We start from the raw sequence: 19,977 nt of genomic DNA, 5'->3' as shown, positions 1-19,977 counted from the left end.
CCTGATTCTGATTATTTCTAATCATATAAGAATATAATGTATAATAATATATATAATGCTGATTACATTATTTGATATTTCAAAACATTATTTTCATGTGTCAAGTGATAATAGTGGTAATGTCAGCTACTAGATTCTGAAGGTAAAATGAACAATGTATATAATTCTGCCCACCACAGGCCCACTATGTGTAAGTATTTACTATGTTGCCAGCATCCTCTAGGTTGTATGTAACCTTTTAAAAGCAACTGAACCCTGATTTACAGAAACAGGCTGGGGATATAGATCAGTGGTAGAGTACTTGCATGGTCTAATCCTCAACAATGTGATTTAAATAATTAATCAGAGGACATATGAAGGTCCCTGAGCCCCTGCATATATCTAATCTCGGAAGACACTCAGTGGGAAACATAGTCATAGAGAATTAAATGTCTTCTGACTTTAGGCACAGCAATGTGATCACTCTGTCATTTCTCCCCAACACAACAGGATCCACTGAAGACTAGCTAGAGACGCCAGGCGATCCGTCTTTGAGCAAGGGGATCCTTAGGAGTCACAGACACAGGCAGAAGTGGGGATCATCCTTCCAGCCCTGTGACCTTGTTCCCAGGCGAGACACACTTTTCTGCCAAATTCAACAGCCAAAATATAATGCAGGCCTACTATGTGCCAAACTTTGACGTCCTGATGACATCACACTTCAGGGCTGGAAGCACAGCTCTGTATTGTAAGATCCTGACTAGAGGGCCAGCTTACTGCTTAGGTATCAACAAATGGCAAAGTGCGTTAATTTTGGCTGAATATTTTTGAAATATTTAAAAAGGTGTGCATTGGCTTTGATGGGTTCATATACATTATAGGGGAGGGTCACTATACATGGTTTCTTAACACAGCCCCAAGTATCACTTGACCAAGTCACCAATCACTTCTAGTCTCAGTGTTTCATTTGTAGAGTACATTAGAAGCTGAAACTCTCAGCACCTTGTGGCCATTTAAAGATGGTGTATGTCAGTAACTAGAAGCCTGCTGAGGAAAACATGAAGGGCAGGGTAGAAACGTATTACTATTTAATTTCTCATACTAATCTGGTTTTCCTCTACTACACAATAAAAATGTAATTCTATTGAGTGAGGGAAAAATCTACTACCCTTTGTTATAGAGACCCTTTATGACCATCATGAACATTAGCAGCTGGGCATAAAAACTCCTAAAAAAAGACAAATACACCCTAGTCATGCAAAGTTCCTGCCAAAGAGCTGTAAAGTTTACAGCAGTTCAAAACATCAAAAATCACTCATAAGACTCAACCAAGAAGCCTCTAGACCACGACAGAGCTGCGCCCAAACACATAGGTAATTAAAAAGCAAACCAAACAAAAGCAATGCTTGCAAGCCCTTCCTGATGCAAAATGGATTAAATAAAACACTTCTTTCTGCCGGCGACCTTAGCCCTTCCCACTGGAGGCTCATTTACGGTTTTTCAGCTGAGCGAGAAGACACCGCTCTCGCGCCCGCCTTTCTGGCACTCAGGCAGCTGAAGCTCTGGCGTCCGTCCTGCTTCGAGCTGCCTGCGGCGTCGCTCCCCACCCGGTGACTGTTTCATCCAGACCTCCCGCAGCCTCCGGGTCCCAGTCGCGGCAGAGCGACAAGTGGCGAGTGAGGCGTGAGGATGGAGGGTGGGGACAGATCCATCAGGGGGAAGGCCGAGAGCGCTCGCGGAACGCAACCAGGCGCGCGCCCCTGAGCCGGCGAGGCGAGCGCCCTCTGGCCGGTGCCGCCACCGAGAGTACCTTCGGGTCGCCGGGCCCGCGCCAGTCCCCGCCATCGGAGCAACAGGGGCGCTGCTCTGGGACCGCGGCCGCGACACCAGGTAGGACCCAGGGCCCCAGGCACCACCAAGGAGAGAGCAGGCTGGAGGTGCCAAAGATCCGGGTCACCCGAGTGTCCCTTGCAAGTGTTCCAGGAAAAGGTAGAGGACTGTCAGGAGAAAGCCAGGGTGAGAACAAAATCGAAAAAAGCAAACTTTGGGGCTCCTCCGTCGTTGGTTTCTTGTGTGCTGGCGACCTTGACCAGGTGGAGGCTGGAGTCAGGGATGGAGGGGGGCTTCCTTCTTCCCTTTGCTTTTTCTTAGCATCCGAGGAAAGGCAGGCTAGGAAAAAGGAAAACAGTTGCAACTTTATGTGTTCTCCACAAAACAAGAACAAGAACAAAACAAACAAACAAAATAGACTTGAAAGAAGTGTTTTCTGTCCTAGGAGACCTGGGTCATTTTTTCTGGGGAATTTGTTGAAGCGCTTGATTCGGTTTTTTGTTTGTTTTTCAGGGACTGGGCTGTATTTTAGGTGTTTGTTTTTTAAAAAGTTGAGGTATTCACTTAGGACAAGGCTGTTTTCCAGCTTTGAGGGTCACATGTTAAAATACACTTTGTTGTGTGTATGCTCTTTGCACTGGAGTTTTAAAAGCCAGGATTATCAAGGTGGCATGGGTGACTTTAATGCCTCCGTGTGGGCGTGGAGAGAGGTCCAAAGTCAGGCTGAACCTTGGTGATTCTGGTGTTTTCTGCAAGGGGAGCGTCACAGGGCTGCCCTGTCCTCTGGGCTGTCCTGCCACTGTGTGGGCTGGTCATGGTGCTAATAAAAGATTATTCAGTGGTGACACAGCTGGCTATGTGTGGAGACTGGAGGGGGGAGAGAAAGAGACTGCGCTCTTGGGCTGTCAGTGGGAAAAATGGGCCATTTGTGCCCAGACCCCAGTCGTTTAAGCTGCAGGTGCCTTTTGAGAACACAGACCTAGACTGGAGTATTGTATGATGAACCTAAGACAAGATCAGGGAGCTGGACCTGGGTGGTGGGGTGGGGAGGGTCTGCCTTTGTCTTCTCAGTCCCACTCATTTGTCCCTTTCATTCAGCAAAGAGAATTTAAAGTCCCTTTCAGGATTCAGGAGTCAAGGAAACAGAACTTAATGGCTCTACACATTTTTTCCTTCCCATGTTTTATTTTGTTTTGGAAGCCATGCCTATCCCAGCTTCTTCCTCCCCAGGGCTGGTTTGCCCTTTTCTAAGATCCTGAGTATCTCACCCCTGTCACACTCCAACCTTGTGAATCACCCTCATCTTCATCCCACTCCCATCCCCCCCCCCTAGCTTATCTTGAATATGTGTAAAATGGCAGGCTTAGTGCGGATGCTTTCTCTCTTTAAAAAAAAATGCTGTGTCTTGTGGGAAGAAGGGTGACATTTACTAATTTGGTTGCAAATGACTTTTGAAGTTTATGCACAGCTGTTTAAAATCCCTCAGAGATGAGTGCCATTGTCTGATGCAGGTGTCTACCACAGAAAGATCTCGTTAGGCTGTTTCTCTTGCTGATTGGGAGTGCGTGTATTTGACGATCTAGCCTAGGAAGATCTGAAACCTGCACAGCTCCCTGCCAAGTGGAGCTATTCAATCTAAATGAAGGGGTTCTGTTTTAGTTTTTACAACCGTTGTTTCGTCTTTTAATCCCCTCTTAGTGACTCTTACTGCCTGTCCCAAGGGTAACCTTTCTGGCATCAATAGTTTTAATTCCAAGGCCCAGGATGGCTGCCTACACTTTGAAATGGAAGCTTCTCAGGAAGACTCTTGTTGTCCGATGTTTGGTCAAGTTCACTCCTGCACTGCCTTGTGCTATGGTGACTCAGGGGGGCAGGGACTCCTGGACAAACTCCCAACACCTGTTCTCCTACCAAGGCCACCACCTCCCAGCAGGGCCTCTGAATACACTGTATGTGCAGCCACACAGTGCAGCCTCCATGACGGCTCTTTCCTCTCTTCCAAGGCTTACAGGGATGCTGTTCATAGATTCAAACCGGCCTTTTCTAGAATCTCAAAAATCCTTCACAATGCCCCTCTGCTTCCCTTGTTCACCGCAGGCCTTGGAAGCTCTCTGAAATGGGTTATTGTATGCACATATGTATTAACATGTATATTCCTAAATATACCCTGTTCAGTTCATATTTTTTAATAATCCAGAATCTAATTAGTGCTTTCTGTATAACCATAGATATTTGGTCATCCACTGAAACAAGTCAGTTTACCAAGGGCCACACATTTAAAAGAAAACTGGTCCTCAAAAGAGTAATTATAAACATTTTCTGATGAATTGAAGATTTATGGAAATGGAAAACATTTCTGATAAAACAGAAGAAATATATAGAAAAGATGTTAAATTGATGATTGTCATGGGAAATTAAACAGATAAAATGGTAGGCATAAAACATTTCTAAATTAATTGAAAGTGTATTCATAAATATTTTGTGGTAATATTAGAGATTTACCTGGAAAATATTTCGACTAGAATTGAAGAAATATATAGAAAAACATGTTAAAATTGAGGATTTTCATGGAAAATAATACCCTAAATCAGTTGACATAAATTACATTTCTAAATTAATTGAAAGATGAATTATAAACATTTTCTGATAAAATTGAAGGCTTACATGAAAAAAAAAAAGAAAACAGGTCACCATTTCTCTTGGGTCACTGAAGCAACGCTGTTGGCCTTTGCACATTTCTTGTTCTACTGTGACATAGTCCCTTCTCTTGTCTGTGGAAAAGACCAAAGTTCTATATAATGATATCCATGAAGTCATGTTCAGGACTGTGGGTTTCTGGTCTACATCTAGAATTTCAGACACCAAGAGTAAACATCCTTTTAATGCAATATTTAAATGTGGTGTGTTTGCATTTCTTTGAAATCAAAATCAGAATTAATTAGAACCCCTGCTTTTTAATGTGTTTAATGACTTAGAGTTATTGATTATGTTGTTTGCTCCATGAATGTTGTCCAAGAATTAGCCAAATGTGACAGCTTGCTAATCAATTTGTATTTGATTTCACGTGATTTCTTTTTATCCAGGTAAATATTTAAGTTTGAAAAATAATTCCCTCTAAATCAGTTTTAAAATGACATGTTTTGAGACAGACTCTCATGTAGCCCAGGTCATGTAATGACCTTGAACACTTGATCCTTTTTCCTCTACATTCAAACTTTTGGGATTTCAGGTGAATACTACAACTCCTGGCCTTAAGTGATACTTTATTATACAGTGAAAAGTGTCTATGACAGCCATCCGGGAAGTAGATATATATTTACATATATACATTTATATACATGTGTATATATATATATATATATATATATCCCAATCCCCTCTACTTCCTGTGCTCTTTTTTTAATTTTATTTTAGTTTAATATAATTAAAATATTTCTCCCTCTCATATATCCCTCCCCACTCTGCTTCAAATTCATGGTCTGTTTTTTCAAAAATTGTTATTGCAAGCACGTATGTATAAACATACATATTCCTAAATATAGTCTGTTCAGTCCGTACTTTTTAATAGCGCAGAATCTAATCAGTGCTTTCTGTATGCATAACCATAGATATTTGGCCATCCACTGAAACATGGTAGACTGACTGAGGCGTTTAAAGAAAACTGGTCCTCGTTCCCCTGGGTCGCTAATGGCCAGTAGCTCCTTAAACAGGGGTGGGGTGGATGGGGGGAGGGCTAGTGAGCTTCTCTGTTTTGCTGTGGTGGAATGTTCTGGACTGACTTTGCAGTCCTGACAACTAGAGTTGCTGTGAGCTTTGCCCTGGTTGTCATATCCTCTGGGTCTTACAGTCCTTCTGTTCCCTGTTCCATGATGGCCCCAGAGCTTCGGTGGGGAGGAGATGTGATATAAATGTCTCCCTACATATGACTGCACTCATTCTCCATGGCTCTAGTCATTATTTTAAGGCTTCCAGCATCTCCTCTCAGCATCATTGTTCAAATCTATTCCAGTAGTTAGTACGGAAGTTGTGAGATTTATAGAAATGCATAATGCAGAGACAGAAAAGTGAATTAAAAGGTATGTCTTGGCAAAGGTTAGAAACATCTTTCATCTCAACCTGCCAGACATTTGTATATAGTCATATTCTGATTACTATGTCATCTCTGCGTATTCATGGCAGGAGAGGGGGGGAAGGGAGGGGGAAGGGTGGGTTGAAAGCCCAAGGTTTCAGAAGTTGAAATGATCTCATCTGAGTTCAGAATCATGGATTTCTGCTCTGGGGTTAAGTTGCTGTTTAAGTCCTTGACTTGGGAGCATGTCCTTCTACAGGTTACTAGAATGTCTTAGCTTTGGAATTAAGCGAATGGTATCGGTGATCATCATAGTCAGAACAAATCAAAGCAACAAAATTTGGGCTAGGGATGTGGGTACCTCCATTGATAGAGTTCCCACATAAAATGCAGGAAGCCCTGGGTTCTGTCCCGAGCACAGTGTAAACCAGCTGTGGTAGTGCATGCGGATAATCCCAGCACTCAGGAGGTGGAGGACAGAAGCACAGTCATCCTTGGCTGCATAGTGGGTTCAAAGCCATCCTGAGATACAAGATACCCACTAACAAAACAAAGCTAAACTAAACAAAAAGCAACAAAGGGCCATTATCATTTACGATTTGTATGCTAATTACAATCATTGTCACATTTAATTTTCATAAAAGTCCTTATAAATTAAGCAATCTTGTTGTCATTTTTCGGAAGAGGAAACTGAGGCTTGAGAGTGCTAAGTCACTTGTCTAGCTTTTATGACTTGTAGAGGCCAATTTAACTGGGCACTAAGCCCTGCTGTAAACTACATTCAGGTTGCCTAACAAAAAGGACACATAATACTGCCATCCTAACCTCTTTAAAAGCATTCTTAATTCTATTTTATGGGTCTGAGTGTTTTGTCTGTGTGCATGTCTGTGCACCACACGCAGGCCAGAGTGCGTATTAGATCGCCTGGGACTGGAGTCACGGGTAGTGAGCTGCCACGTGGGTGCTGGGACTGAACTGGCGCCCGTTGGAAGAGCAGTAAATGTAGAGCCGTGTCTCCAGTCCCCCTCTCAGGCACGTTTAAGTGAAAGATTAGACAGCTTCGTGTGATCATCACTTCCATCCATTAAACCCTTCTCTTTTCTGTGTATATGGGATGTGCTTGTGAGGGGGGTCATGATGTGTGTCCATGCACACTTTCTTACGCATGCGCAAGCCATCTTGAGTCATTCTCCATGTTACCGCCTTGAGACGAGGTCTTTCACTGAACACAAAGCTCACTCTTTGGACTGGGGCTGGTGGGCTTTGTGAGTTCTGGGACTCTCCCTATCTCTGCCCTTGGCCCGCAGTGCTGAGGTTATAGGAAGGTGCGGATGTCCTTGGCTTTTTACGTGGGTCCTGGCGATAGGGACTCAGGTCCGCAGCTTGTAGAGGAAGCTTCTTATTCACGAAGCTATCTCTCTAGCCCCGTGGAACTCTTACCATCTTACACAACTACACACAAAGCACTTAGTTCCTCATTCCCCACTTTGCCAGTCCCTGGGAACCACGATTCCACCTGCTATCTTTGTCTAGCCTCCTTATGTAAGCGTGTTTCTAAAAGGATGTGTCTTTTTATCAACTGGCTGTTTTATCTACTGGCTGTTTTCACTTAGCTGATTTCACTTGATATCCTCTATCCATGCGATGGCAAATGTTACACACTTCCTGTTTTTTACAGATTGATTGTTTCAGGGTGCATCTATGCCACATTGACTAAACTCTTAATTTAGTTTGTGGGTTCGATCAATTGCTTCCACCTTTGACCTTTTTTGCAGGTGCTGCCAAAAGACAGGTGAATTAACCCTTTCTCGCTGCTGTGACAAAGTACCTGTCAAAAGCAATTTTTATTTAAAGAAGGGTTTATTTTGGCTAGTGGCTTGAAGGTATAGTCAGTTCGTTGGGTCAGGAACACCAAGCAGCAGGGCACAGGGTGGCTGGTCAGTGTATCCAGTCAGGAAAGGCGGAAAGCAATGGGTCCTCACGCCGTACTCTCACTCACATTCCTGTGCATACCTGACCCCAGCCCGTAGGTTGGGGCTGCACATTCAGAGTGAGGCTTCCTCCTTAGTTAAACATCTCTGGAAATGCCAGAGATTTATTGTCTAGGTGATGCTAACTTCTGTCAAGTTGACAGTACTGCCTTTGTGGACATTCTGAATCTTCTGGTGACTCTGCACACACTTAAAAAACATAAGGATACCACTGCACTGGTTTCTAAGGCTGTTGAGTCACTTTACATCCCTACCAATGATGCCACACTGTTTTAATCATGCCTCATCCGAGCCAGCCATTGATGTTTTCTACTTTTAATTGTACTCATTCCCCCAGGCCTGGTATGCTAACCAATTAACTTTGAAATCAAACCATTAGTAGCCTGGTTCCAGGGGTCTGGGAGGCAAGGCTACCCCTCAGTCCATGACTTCTTCCTGTCTCGTCTTGTACTTCCATGCCCTGTGCTAGCTCAAATTCACTGGAAGGGCTATTATTGTTATTCAAGGAGCCCTGACAGATTCAAGGGAATCATGACCAGGAGGGGCCCCTAAAAGGTAAGCTGAAGGCTCTCTATGTGTGGCTGCCACACCGTCATGCAGGACCTCCCATTGCAGGAATGAATGCCAGGAAGAATGAGACCGCGTGGTCCCAGTCCTCAGTAACTCTGAATGAGTGGCATGGAGACTTTATGGAAGAGTAATTGTGCAATGAACCGCTCTGTAGGTGAGGACGCAGCCGTGTTACTTATCTGCCTGTTTTCTTCCTGGCCGATCTACAATGGCTAGAGTTTTGTCCCAGTCAGTACAGCAGGGTGGCCCATACGCCATGATCCTGATAGATATGCATAGAATGATCGCACACATTGTATTCAGAGGCGGTCCTGTAGGAGCACCGACACTGGGCTGTCTGATATAGTATCCCAAGCTAGTCAGTGTTGGCTCAGCTGGCGTCTGAAGGCTAAGTGACCCTGAGCCAGGTGAGTGCACTGCAGAAAACAGGAACAGGGTTTGCTGAGTGACCCTATAGCCCACCGACATGCTAGCCTAGCATGAAGGGACTCTAGCACATGACAGGGTTAGTAGAGCGAGCCTGCGTCCCTTACCTATTTGTCATATCACCTCAATTGATTAACATTGAGGAGTCTCGTTCTCCCTGCTTGTGGAATCAGCGAGGAGTAGTGACCTTGTAAAAATAAACATTTCACAGGTCAGTTGAGTGGTGTCACTTATAGGTAGAGCCGGAAAGGGTTAACTATTTTAAGTGTCCATATTGGCACACTTGGGAATGCAGGGGGATATTGTGAATAATCAAACTAGTATAACAGCTACAAACCAAGCTTTCCTGGAAACACTAGTCAGAAGAGCTACTGTACATTGGGAGAAGGCTTAGTGTGCATGAATATTATTGCTTGTATGTATACATTCAAGCATGTATATATGTGTGTGGCATATGTATGCGTTTGTACATGGAGAATATATGTGTGTGCATTGTTTGTGTTGATGTATGCATGTGTGTGTGCATGTGTGTGTTCATGCACATGTATGTGTATGTGAGTGTGTTTGTGTAAGTGTGAGTATATGTGAGTGTGTGTTAAGTGTGTGTGCATGGGTGTGTGTGTACATGGGTGTGTGTATGTGAGTGTGTGTTTGCGTGTGTTTGTGTATGTGAGTGTGTATGTGAGTGTGTATGAGTGTGTATGTGACTGTGTGTGTGCATGTGTGTGAGTACACGTGTGTGTGAGTGTGTGTGAGTGTGAGTGTGAGTGTATGTGAGTGTGTATAAATGTGTGTGTATGTGAGTGTGTGTGTGTGTGAGTGTGTGTGTGTGTGTGTGTGTGTGTGTGTGTGTGTGTGTGTAGGTGCATGTGCATATGTGTATTTCTGGAAGCCAGAAGTCAACACTGGATGTCTCCCTCAATCACTCTCCACCTTGTTCTCACTGAAAGCTCATGGATCCCATTAGCCTGGCTAGGCCGCAAGCTCCAAGGATCCTCCTGTCCCTACCTCTCCAGCTCCAGGATTACAGACACACGCTGCCAACGTCCAGCTTTCTCGTGGATTCTGAGGAATCCGAGTCAGCTCCTTGCTTGCAGGGCAAACACTTTACTAGCTGCCATCTCCTAAGGAGTCCCCAGAGTCGCTATCCTTGCGAGGCACACAAAGCTCTTGATCCCTTTTGAAGCACAAGAAGCACACTGCTAATGCTTGGTTTCTCTCTCAGTGGATATCAGTTCTATTTAAGTGTCCCTGGCCTTGTGGAGAGCCTTAGGATTGAGTATCCTTGCTGTAGCCGGTGATACAAGTGCAAGCTGTCTTTTTGTATTGCTTGGAGGGCAAAATGGCTCTGACTCTAGAAAAACCTCAGCTTGAGGAACCTAAAATGTACATACACATAACATTTGTTTATTGAGCATCTTCTTCATTTACACTGCCGATGGTAAAATCTTTCCCCAATTTCCCCCTCCCAAAAGCCCTCCTCCCCAAAGATTCCCAACCCCTCCTCCCACCCCCTACCTCCATATGTCCCTCTACCCGACACACTCCCACCTCCCACCCCATCCCACCCCTACCCTCCCACCCCCATCCATTTCTCTTTGTTGGGGCCTCTATTGAGCCTTTACCTGACCCTCCTCCCACTGATGACCCACATGGCCTTCCTCTGCCACATTTTTGGCTGGAACCATGTGTACCCCTTGGTTGATGGTTCAGTCCCTGGGAGTCTTGGGGTGTCTGGGTATCCGAAGTCATTGTTCTTCCCATGGGGCTGTAAACCCTTCAGCTTCTCTGGACCACCCTCCAGATCCTCCATTGGGGACCCCAAGCCCAGTCCAATAGTTGGTTGCTGGTTTCTGCCTTTGTAGGTCTCTGCCAGGGGCCCTCTGGAGACAGCCATGGCATGCTCCTTTTTTTTAATGACTTTTTTTTAATGCATGATGTTCATCTAGTGCCTGCTTCCCACAAAATATTATGCACCTTATGTCACGAAGGAATCAGAGTAAGCAAATTGCTTTAGACCAGTGGTTCTCAACCTGTGGATCCCGACCCCTTTGGGAACCAAATGATTCTGTCACAGGGCTTGCAAGTCAAAAGTCCTGCATGTTGGAATATTTACCCTATGATTCATAACAGCATCAAAATTACAGTTATAAGGTAGAAATGGAAATAACTTTATGGATGAGGAGTCACCACAATATAAGGAACTGTATTAAAGGGTCACAGCACTAGGAAGGCTGAGAAACACTTCTTTAGACTAAGGAGAAAGAGAAGCCAAGGAAGCTATTATGAGGCCAACCTGCATTGTCACATAAGCTGAACCATCTGAAATGCCTGGCCCGTAACCAAGGAAGCTTCCTTCTTCTGCTCTTGGGCTCTTGTTTTTAAGATCTTGGACCAGTTTCACCCTTTTTGTTCATTAGAACATAGACTCAAAGACTTGACATTTGAGTGTAAGGGTCAAACTTCAGCTTTGTCTTGGGATACGGGCTCTGAGTGGCACCTTTGCCACCCCTCCCTTTCATACTGATTATGGAGAGCTGTGGTAAAAGGATGAGACCAGAGTTGGCTTCGGCAGTTGGAATGGTTGTCACCCATGGAGGCCCTGGGGTCCGGTGCTCACCCCCTTCCTCCTTACATGATTAGCTCAGCAGGAACCAAGTTCAGTTAGTTCAGTCATTTGGATGCCTGACCTCTTCTTTCCTTAAATCCTCTGCATCACAGACTTCATTTAATCATCTTTTCCTGAAGGCTGTTTGTGACCCTGCAGAAAAGATTTGGTTTTATTCTCTGTGGATTTGAAGCACCTGTCAGATTATCTCTCTAAGGTACTCAGCAGATGATGTAGCCTGTAGCAACCAGACTGTTGGGTGGGAATACACATACTGCCATTGTTTGCCTTTAGATGCCCCCGGCATTGTATTCTGCTCGAACACCGTGTGCATCTGATCACTGCATGCATCCCTAATATATACTAGTGTGTCTGATAACTAGAGTATCAAGAAATGCTAGCGAGATAAATAAATGGCCATGAAGTTTACAATCTGTGACGTCCTGGGACATCTACTGGGTTAGAAGAAATGAGTCAACTGTGATTTAAATATTTGCACAAATAGGATCCCCACCTTCCTGGGAAACCTTGCCTGTGAGCTTTTGGAATTCTCTGGTTAAATTCTACTAGAAGTCTGAGCTGGAAGTCACGGAAAGCATTCACTGAATGAAACCCTTTACGGCTCCGCTGCTAGGGCCATTTACACTGACAACACTGACAACCTTAGGAATGACCAGCAACAGGAAAGAGATTTGTCTCCCCTTGTGTGTGTTAGGTTTTCTTCCTTCGCCTCCTTCTGGCTTCTCACTTTGCTGATAACTAAAACCCCAATAGAAAAGAAAAAGAAAATATTAACTGAAGATGACCAAGAAATTAAAGGTCCTAATTGGGCCTGATGGTGCATGCCTAGAATCCTAACCTCCGGAGGGACTGGGGCAGGGGGATTGTGAGTTTGAGACCAGCCTTGGACTACAGAGATAGACTCTGTCTCAAAACAGGAGGCTAGGGGCGTAGATCCATTTCAGGACACTATCTAGTCAAGGGTGCAACCCCGAGGTTGGAAGAGAGAGAGAGAGAGAGAGAGAGAGAGAGAAGGAGGGAAGGTAGGATAGAGAGAGGGAGGGAGGGTAGAGAAAGAGAAAGAAACATTAAAATGTGAAAAATCACTACAAGCAAAAGGACAGGGAAATTTTTTTAAAAAAAAAGCATAAAATACAGGTGTAATGGCAACCACAGCTCTTTAATTTTTAGACAGGATTAAAAGGAAGAAATAATCATTGATCTAAAATTTAAAAGATCTTAAGGAGTCTCCAGTGAAATCACTGTTGCTTTAACACTTGTTAAGGCAGTTCAGAATAAGAATAAATTGAACAATGTAACGGATAGAAACATCCAAAGAAAAAATAAGTCGACCCCCCCCCCCCCCAAGAAACAACCAGTCTGGAGTCAGTGAAGAAGCAGCAGAAGAAAGACACTGTCTCCAAAACATGATAGAGGCACGAACTGACTCCCAGAATTCCCCTGACCCCTGACTTCCGCACACAGCTTCTGTGGTGTGCATAGGTCCCTCTCCCACCCCTGTGTCTCTCTGTTACACACATAATGTTTTAAATGACTTCTTTTTATTTTATGCACATTCGTGTTTTTCCTGCGCGTGTGTCCGTGTGAGGGTGTTGAATCCCTGCAGCTGGAGTTCGAGACAGTTGCGAGCTGCCCTGTGGGTGCTGGGAATAGAACCTGTGTGCTCTGGGAGAGCAGAAGGTGCTCTTAAACCCTGAGCCATCTCTCCAGACCCCACATTTTCTTTTTCAAAAAGGTAGAGTAATCAAAAACATGAACTGAAAAGAAGAAAGGGGGAAAAGTATTTCAAAGAAGATTAAAAATAAATCCTAGCAATAATGAGAGGGGAGGGGAGGGAGAGGAGGGAAAGGGAGAGGGAGAGAAACAGGGAGGATGGAATGGGGAAGGGGAGGAAGAGGAGACACTGTTTCAGAATCCTAACAACCACAAAGTGGAGCAGGAGGGACCTCTGTGCCAGTGCTGATTTCTGGTTTGAAAGCCTGGGTCATGGATATGCATGGAGATGGTATTTTTAAGCGGGGAAGGCAGAGTGCGCTCCCTCTGACTGGTCCCTCCAGAGAAGTGTCTGCACAAGGTCACATGAGGGCTCTAGGCCCTCAGAGGGAAGGTGACACCTCCTGCGGTGTGAGACACAGCATTCTTTTTCCTTCCAACCTTCTCAATCTGAAGGCTTTCTTCTGGGGAATAGAGCAGTGGACAGCTTCTTCAAAGCCAACTGCAAACGTGTTTACAAAGTCCATCCCTTTTCCGAGCAGATTGTGACCTTCTCCCAGGGATTTAAAAAACCTTACGTATCCTTGTGTGTTACATTGCATAAGTCACCTCTAAGTCATTTAGACTCCCTCTTCTGCTTCATGTATCTCCAGGACTTGACAGCTTCTCCTTAGCTCGTTGCTAGAATTCCGTAATGAAGTTTTAATTCAATCACCACTCACTACATCAGCTGCCTGACGGCATATCATAAACATGCTAAGTCTCTCATTTCCTTCTTTCTTCAACGACTGGCTTTTTGAGATGAGACTGTGATTTCAGTGGCGGAAGCTCATGAAGTCTGTGATGGCCAATACCGATTGTTGGCTAGAATCACCTAGGAGACAGATCATTAAATATGCACATAAGGGATGTTCTAGATTAGGTTATCTGAGGTAATGATTCAACCTACATGTGGATGGCACCGTGGGTGTGCTAGGGTCCTGGGCTGATAAAAAGGAGAGAGAATGCTCTCAAGTACCTTCAAGAAAGTGGCTAATATTAAGATCTTTTTTTTTTCTTTGAGACAGGATTTCTCTGTGTAGCCCTGGCTGTCCTGGAACTCACTCTGTAGACCAGGCTGGCCTCGAACTCAGAAATCTGCCTGCCTCCCAAGTGCTGAGATTAAAGGTGTGTGCAACCACTGCCTGGCTCAGTATTAAGACCTATAATCATCCAAAATTTTGTCAGTATTTTTAAGCTAAGTTTTAAGAAATATGCCTGAAAATAGTTGGGGGCCAAGATCACAGAAACCTTTTGTGAATTGTCTTCTGATGGTTCGCCATGCATTGGGAAATCTACTGCTTCTCTCCCAAGTTCTTAACATGTCGCTACAGTTTTGCCTCCTCCCAGTAATTGGGGACGCTGGGTAACTGTTAGAGCACCCCCTTTAGGAGAGACTGAAGGGAGGCTACCATGTCTTGCTGCGCCTTTCATCTGCCTTGATCCTGTTAGAGCATGGTAATATATTGATCATAATATGAGTGAGTCAGGCCAGGTGCCTATCAGTTGCTATTCTTACTGCAATGACAAAATGCTTGACAAAGCAGCGTAAGGAAGGCAGGCCACTCAGACACGCAGTTTGAGGGTCCAGTCCATGGCTGGAAAGGCACAGCAGCAGGATCATGAGACAGCTGGTCACATTGGATTCACACTCAGGAAGCGGAGGCGGACAATGCTGGTGCAGGCTCACTTTCTGCTTTTAATGTTGTCCAGAACCCCGGCCAAAAGGCTAGTGCTGTGACATTAGAGCGAGTCTTCCATCCTCAGTTACACCTGGAAACACTGTCAGAGACCCACTCAGATGCGTTTCCAAATCCAGTCACCTTGACAATGAATATGAACTATCACAACAGGTCTTTGATATTCTCCAATATATAATATATTCACCACATACATAAACACACACATACACAGATACATAGGTACACACATCCCACACATACACATAAAATTAAAATATTTAATACCCGAATAAGAAGTGCCTTCTACTGTGTTGTTAGTGATGATCATACAAGGGATGTAATAATAACTAATTTGTTTTTCCAAAAAAAAAAAATAGGTCTATTGATTTCTTCAGTGAGTTTGCTTCGTGATGATAATGAATAGAGAGGTAGAATTTTAGTATTGAATAATAACAACAGGAACTCTTTATTCCTATACTATGCACTTAGAAAGGAAAATAACATGCATATCATGCAGGACTTACTCAGTCCTTACGGGTAGTAATATTTAAAATAGCCAATTAATAAATTCCTTCATAAACTGTGTGGTGGTGGCACAGGCCTTTAATCCCAGTACTCAGGAGGCAGCCAGATCTCTGTGAGTTTGAGGCCGGGTTGCTCTCCAGAGTGAGTTCCAGGACAGCCAGGGCTACACAGAAAAATCTTTTCTCAAAGAACTTAAAAAACAAACAGAACCAGGAGAAATCATTTTAACATTGATGGAAAGAATTCAATGAGAACTAACTTGCAGAGTTCCAAGCGTTTGTTTTTTTATTTATTTTTTTTATTTATTTGCATGTGTGTGAGGATGTCAGGTATCTGAGAATAGGACTTACAGACAGTTGTGAGCTGCCATGTTGGAGCTGGGAATTCTTCCTCTGGAAGAAGAGCCGTGTTCTTAACTGTGGAGCCACCTCTCCAACCCACAACTTCCAAGTCCTTAAGTAGGGGCAGCTGAAGTATTTGCCAAAGGCGTGTAACTTTCCTCAGCCCTCAGCCAGGTCAGTGAGAGCGAGGATCGCAGCTCTGGACTCCCCCAGCCCCTGGGCTTGGGTATTCCTTGTTTACAGTGCATATAATGTTTATAGTGTACCTGAGGTCTGCGACTGAAAGCACGAAAAAGGACACTTTTTTTTATTCTTAAAATGTAACTTGTTTGACCAAAATGGGGCTGATATGGCTAAGCACAAATTAGCACATCACTTTAGATATTAATGGAGTAAAACATCCATTAATAGTCCCTCGTCGTTGGAGCTGCCAGTGAGAAATGTCAACACAGTCCATTATTTTTAATTTCATTATTTCAATAGAAAGGAAAGGTGAAAAGCAAATCCGTTCTCTTCAGAGAATGAAAGCTGAATAATTCAGAACAAAAAGAACGTCTGTCCATGGAAGTATATAATCAATCTTTTTTTTTAGAAAATGGTGTGGATATCTTCCTGTGGAAAAAAAAGAATTTGGACCCCTATTTTTTATTAGTTGTTTTTATTTACATCCCAAATATTGTCCCTTCCTGGTCTGCCCTCTCAGATTTCTTCTCCCATGCCTCCTCTCCTTTGCGTCTGAGAGGGTGCCCCCCCACGTCCCTCCACCCTGATGTATCGAGTCTCTACAGGATTAGGTACATCCTCTCCCACTGAGGGAAGGCAAGGCAGTCCTCTGTACATATGTGCAGGGGTGGGGGTTGTGAGGCAGGGAGAGAAGCTCGGACCAGTTCATGCGTGCTCTTTGGTTGGTGGCTCAGTCTCTGGGTGCTCACAGGGATCCAGTGTAGTTGACACTGTCGGTCTTCCTATGGGGAAGAGCTATCCCCTTCAGCTGCTTCCATCCTTCCCCTAACTCTTTAATAGAGGTCCCCAACCTCTGTCCAATGCTTGGCTGATGGTCTCCATCTGTGTCACTCAGAGGACAGCCATGCGAGGCTCCTGTGTCAGAGATTGGTTCCTGACCATGGAATGGTTCCCACCTCATGTTGGGCTGGCCACTGCTTGGCCATTCCTTCAGTCTCTGCTCCATTTTGTCCCTACATTTCTTTTAGACAGGAACAATTTTGGAAAGTTTTGTAGGTGGGTTGGTGTCCCCATCTCTCCACTGGGGGTCCTGTCTGACTGCATGAGATGGTCTCTTCAGATTCCATATTCCCGCTGTTGGGCATTTCAGCTAAGGTCATCCACATTGATTCCTGGGAGCCTCCCTCCCCTATTCCAGATCTCTGGGACTTTCTAGAGATTCCCCCATTCCCCATCCCCAGCAGCTGCAGATTTCCATTCATTCTCCTGACCCTTTGGACCTCTCTCTTGTCTCCCCCACCCCCATACCTGATCCTGCCCCATTTTCCCCTTTCCCCTCTCCCACCCAGATTCCTCTCTCCCTCTGCCTCCCATGATTATTTTGATCCCCCTTCTAAGTGGAATTGAAGCATTGTCACTTGGGCCTTCATTTTTCTTAAAATTCTTAGGATCTGTGAGGTATATCATGAGCGTTCTATACTTTTTTTTTTTTTTTTTGGCTAATATCCACTTATCAGTGAGTACATACCATGCATGTCCTTTTGGGTCTGGGTTACCTCACTCAGGTTGATATTTTCTAGCTCTATCCATTGGACCCCTATATTTAGCTATATAAAATCAACAGAGATTACACACTTTTGGTTCGAGGTGTCTATCTCAACACCTGTAATTACAAGTTGAGAAAGGAAAATATGAAAGATCCCCAAGCATTCTGAGAATTCAAAAAGTGAAACACACATTACTTTGAACATTTGTCTTAAAACAACCAGAAGAAAAAGTCAATCCAAATTCCAGGGAATTTTAATCCGTGCGCCACGCACATTTTCTTAGCCTTTTATAAGACAGACTCAAAGGATTGCATTTTCTAAGGAGCCCTTTCTAAGGCGATTAAGCCCTAATCAGTTAAGTGTGACACTGGCTTGAGATGGGATTTGGTGTCACATAATTAAGAATGTAGTTCAGTGTGGTATAAATTGACGGTAGACTCAGGTTATTGCTCTTGAAATCATCTGGGATGCAGCTCAGTGTTTCTCTGACAAATGTTTATTTGACCCCAAGTGTTGTTTTGGATTCCAATCTCTGTACAACAAATTGCCCAACCTCAGTGACTAAAAGCACCCCTACTTTACATGCTTGCTGTTTGATGGGTCAGGAATTTGGGGTGACTCTGGCATGGTGACTTTAGAACTTGTGATATTCCTGGGGGAAGCCAGGTCTGACCACATGGGTCTGGCACATGGTTCCAGAGTGGCCACTAGAAAGATAAGACCACACAGCTCCTTATCATTCTTCTTGCCAACTTCCTACCCTGGGCTTCTTTTCATAGCAATTAGATACTAGAAGTGAGGGTTATGGATACTCAAAAATCAAAGGCTTGAGTTTTTAAGGTCCAAGCTAGCAAGTTACACAGCATTGTTTCTACAGAGGTCTGCTGGTCAAAACAAGCCACAGACCAGGCAGGATCTGAGCATGGAAAGTGTGGAGTGGCATCACGGATGAGCGCTGAGATCTCAGGAGCAGGCTATGGCCTCCATTTTTGCTGCCCCACCTAGCACAGACATTTAAGTAATTAGTATACCTCCTCACAGGGAGGACCTCTCATATTTTCTGAGACTGGAGCTTTTGTTTCGTTCATTGCATGGCTGACAGATGGCAGGATTCTACTAAAACAAACCTGCGCCCAAGGAGCTGGGGAGCTGGCCCAGTTAGTAAAGTGCTTGCTGTACAAGTGAAGGAACCTGTGTTTGTTCCTCAGAGCCCATGTATAAAAGCTGGGCATGGAGAAGCATGGTCTTCCTGGGCCAGATGTGTGCATATCCCAAGGCCTTCCACACTTTGTATTCCTAGGATACTACATGCATTGATATATAGCTCCATAATGAATTTTAAACCTAGTATTCACCTTCTCTTACTGGGCCACTTGATAAACCTTGACACGTCACACAGACCAAATTCCCTCTCTGTGTGCCATGACATCTTGGATTCATAGGTGTCTGAGCAGACACAGCAGTCCTTAGCTCTGTCCCTCATGTGTTGGAGAGCAGGATCTCCAGTCTAGGCCACCTTTTACAAAGAGTCATAGGTATGGCAAGAGGTCAGGAAACACGTGCCAAGTGTCAGTTGAGTGCAGGTCCATGACTGAGCAGCAGAGTGACTGGGAGGGAGACCAGAAAACCCTTAAACAGGAAGAAGGTGGGTGTGATGAAGAGAGTCAGGGCTGGGGGCAGGGAGGAGTGGCTACAGTACTGAAGCACCAACAGAGCCAAAGCTGAGATCCAAGTGACAAGAATAATGAAGAGAAAGCTCCAGAAAAATGAAGGACAGAAAGTAAAACAGAAAGTATGATCCAACAGAGAGATGCTGACCGTGTGCAGAGATGAAGGAAAAGGCAGTGAAAAGATAGAGGTGGCTGAGCATCGTCAGAGCTGGTGGGGAGCATCCACAGAGATGAAGGCAGAAGCAGCCAGAAGGGTTCCTAACCGGGCATCAAAGGATAGAGCCCTCTACAACCCAAGCCGTCAACCCATTCCCCCTTGACCAAATAACGCATCGGGCCAAACTGACTGGGCAGCTTTAAAGTCAAACGTGTGTGCCTGCACACCCGTGTTAATCCTACATTCTAGTTGACAAGGTACAGGGGGTGTTGTCTTACTGGGGAACTGAGGAGAGGTGTTGTATTGTGAAGAGCTAAACAAGAGAGATCTACCTAGGAAGATCTCGGCTTTATATGGTGGTTGGGGGAGACAGAGTACAAAGAAAGCAATGCAATCGACATGAAAAGAGGTTCTACTAAATACTGAATAAGTATATATGGTTGTCTATTTGTTTCTGAATGTTCTGCTGTATCTCACAGGCTTTTCCTGTCCACCAGATACTGTTCTTATCTGTTCCCAGCTACTGATTCATCTAGTCCTTGCAGCTACTCTTGAGGTTGGTCCTATTGTTATTCTAAGTTTACAGACAGGGGAACTCTGGTCTACTGCTCTCTCAGGAGACCAGG

At 44.5% G+C, this 19,977-nt stretch overlaps 1 protein-coding gene across 2 annotated transcripts in view; it reads left to right on the top strand.

Moving 5' to 3' along the window:
- The first annotated feature begins 1,774 nt into the window (after positions 1-1,774).
- Prkcq (protein kinase C theta) overlaps positions 1,775-19,977 on the top strand; it is a 139,362-nt gene continuing 121,159 nt past the window's right edge. Inside the window, exon 1 of one of the 2 annotated variants that reach the window (XM_052156226.1) lies at positions 1,775-1,869. The gene's annotated coding sequence lies outside the window, so the exon portion shown is untranslated. The remainder of the gene's footprint in view (positions 1,870-19,977) is intronic. The other variant, XM_052156225.1, reaches the window with a different exon arrangement.

The sequence above is a fragment of the Apodemus sylvaticus genome, chromosome 14, assembly GCF_947179515.1.
Source record: "Apodemus sylvaticus chromosome 14, mApoSyl1.1, whole genome shotgun sequence".
Taxonomy (NCBI): Eukaryota; Metazoa; Chordata; class Mammalia; order Rodentia; family Muridae; genus Apodemus; species Apodemus sylvaticus.
Note: the sequence above shows the minus strand (reverse complement) of the source record. Positions and strands in the feature narration are given on the sequence as shown.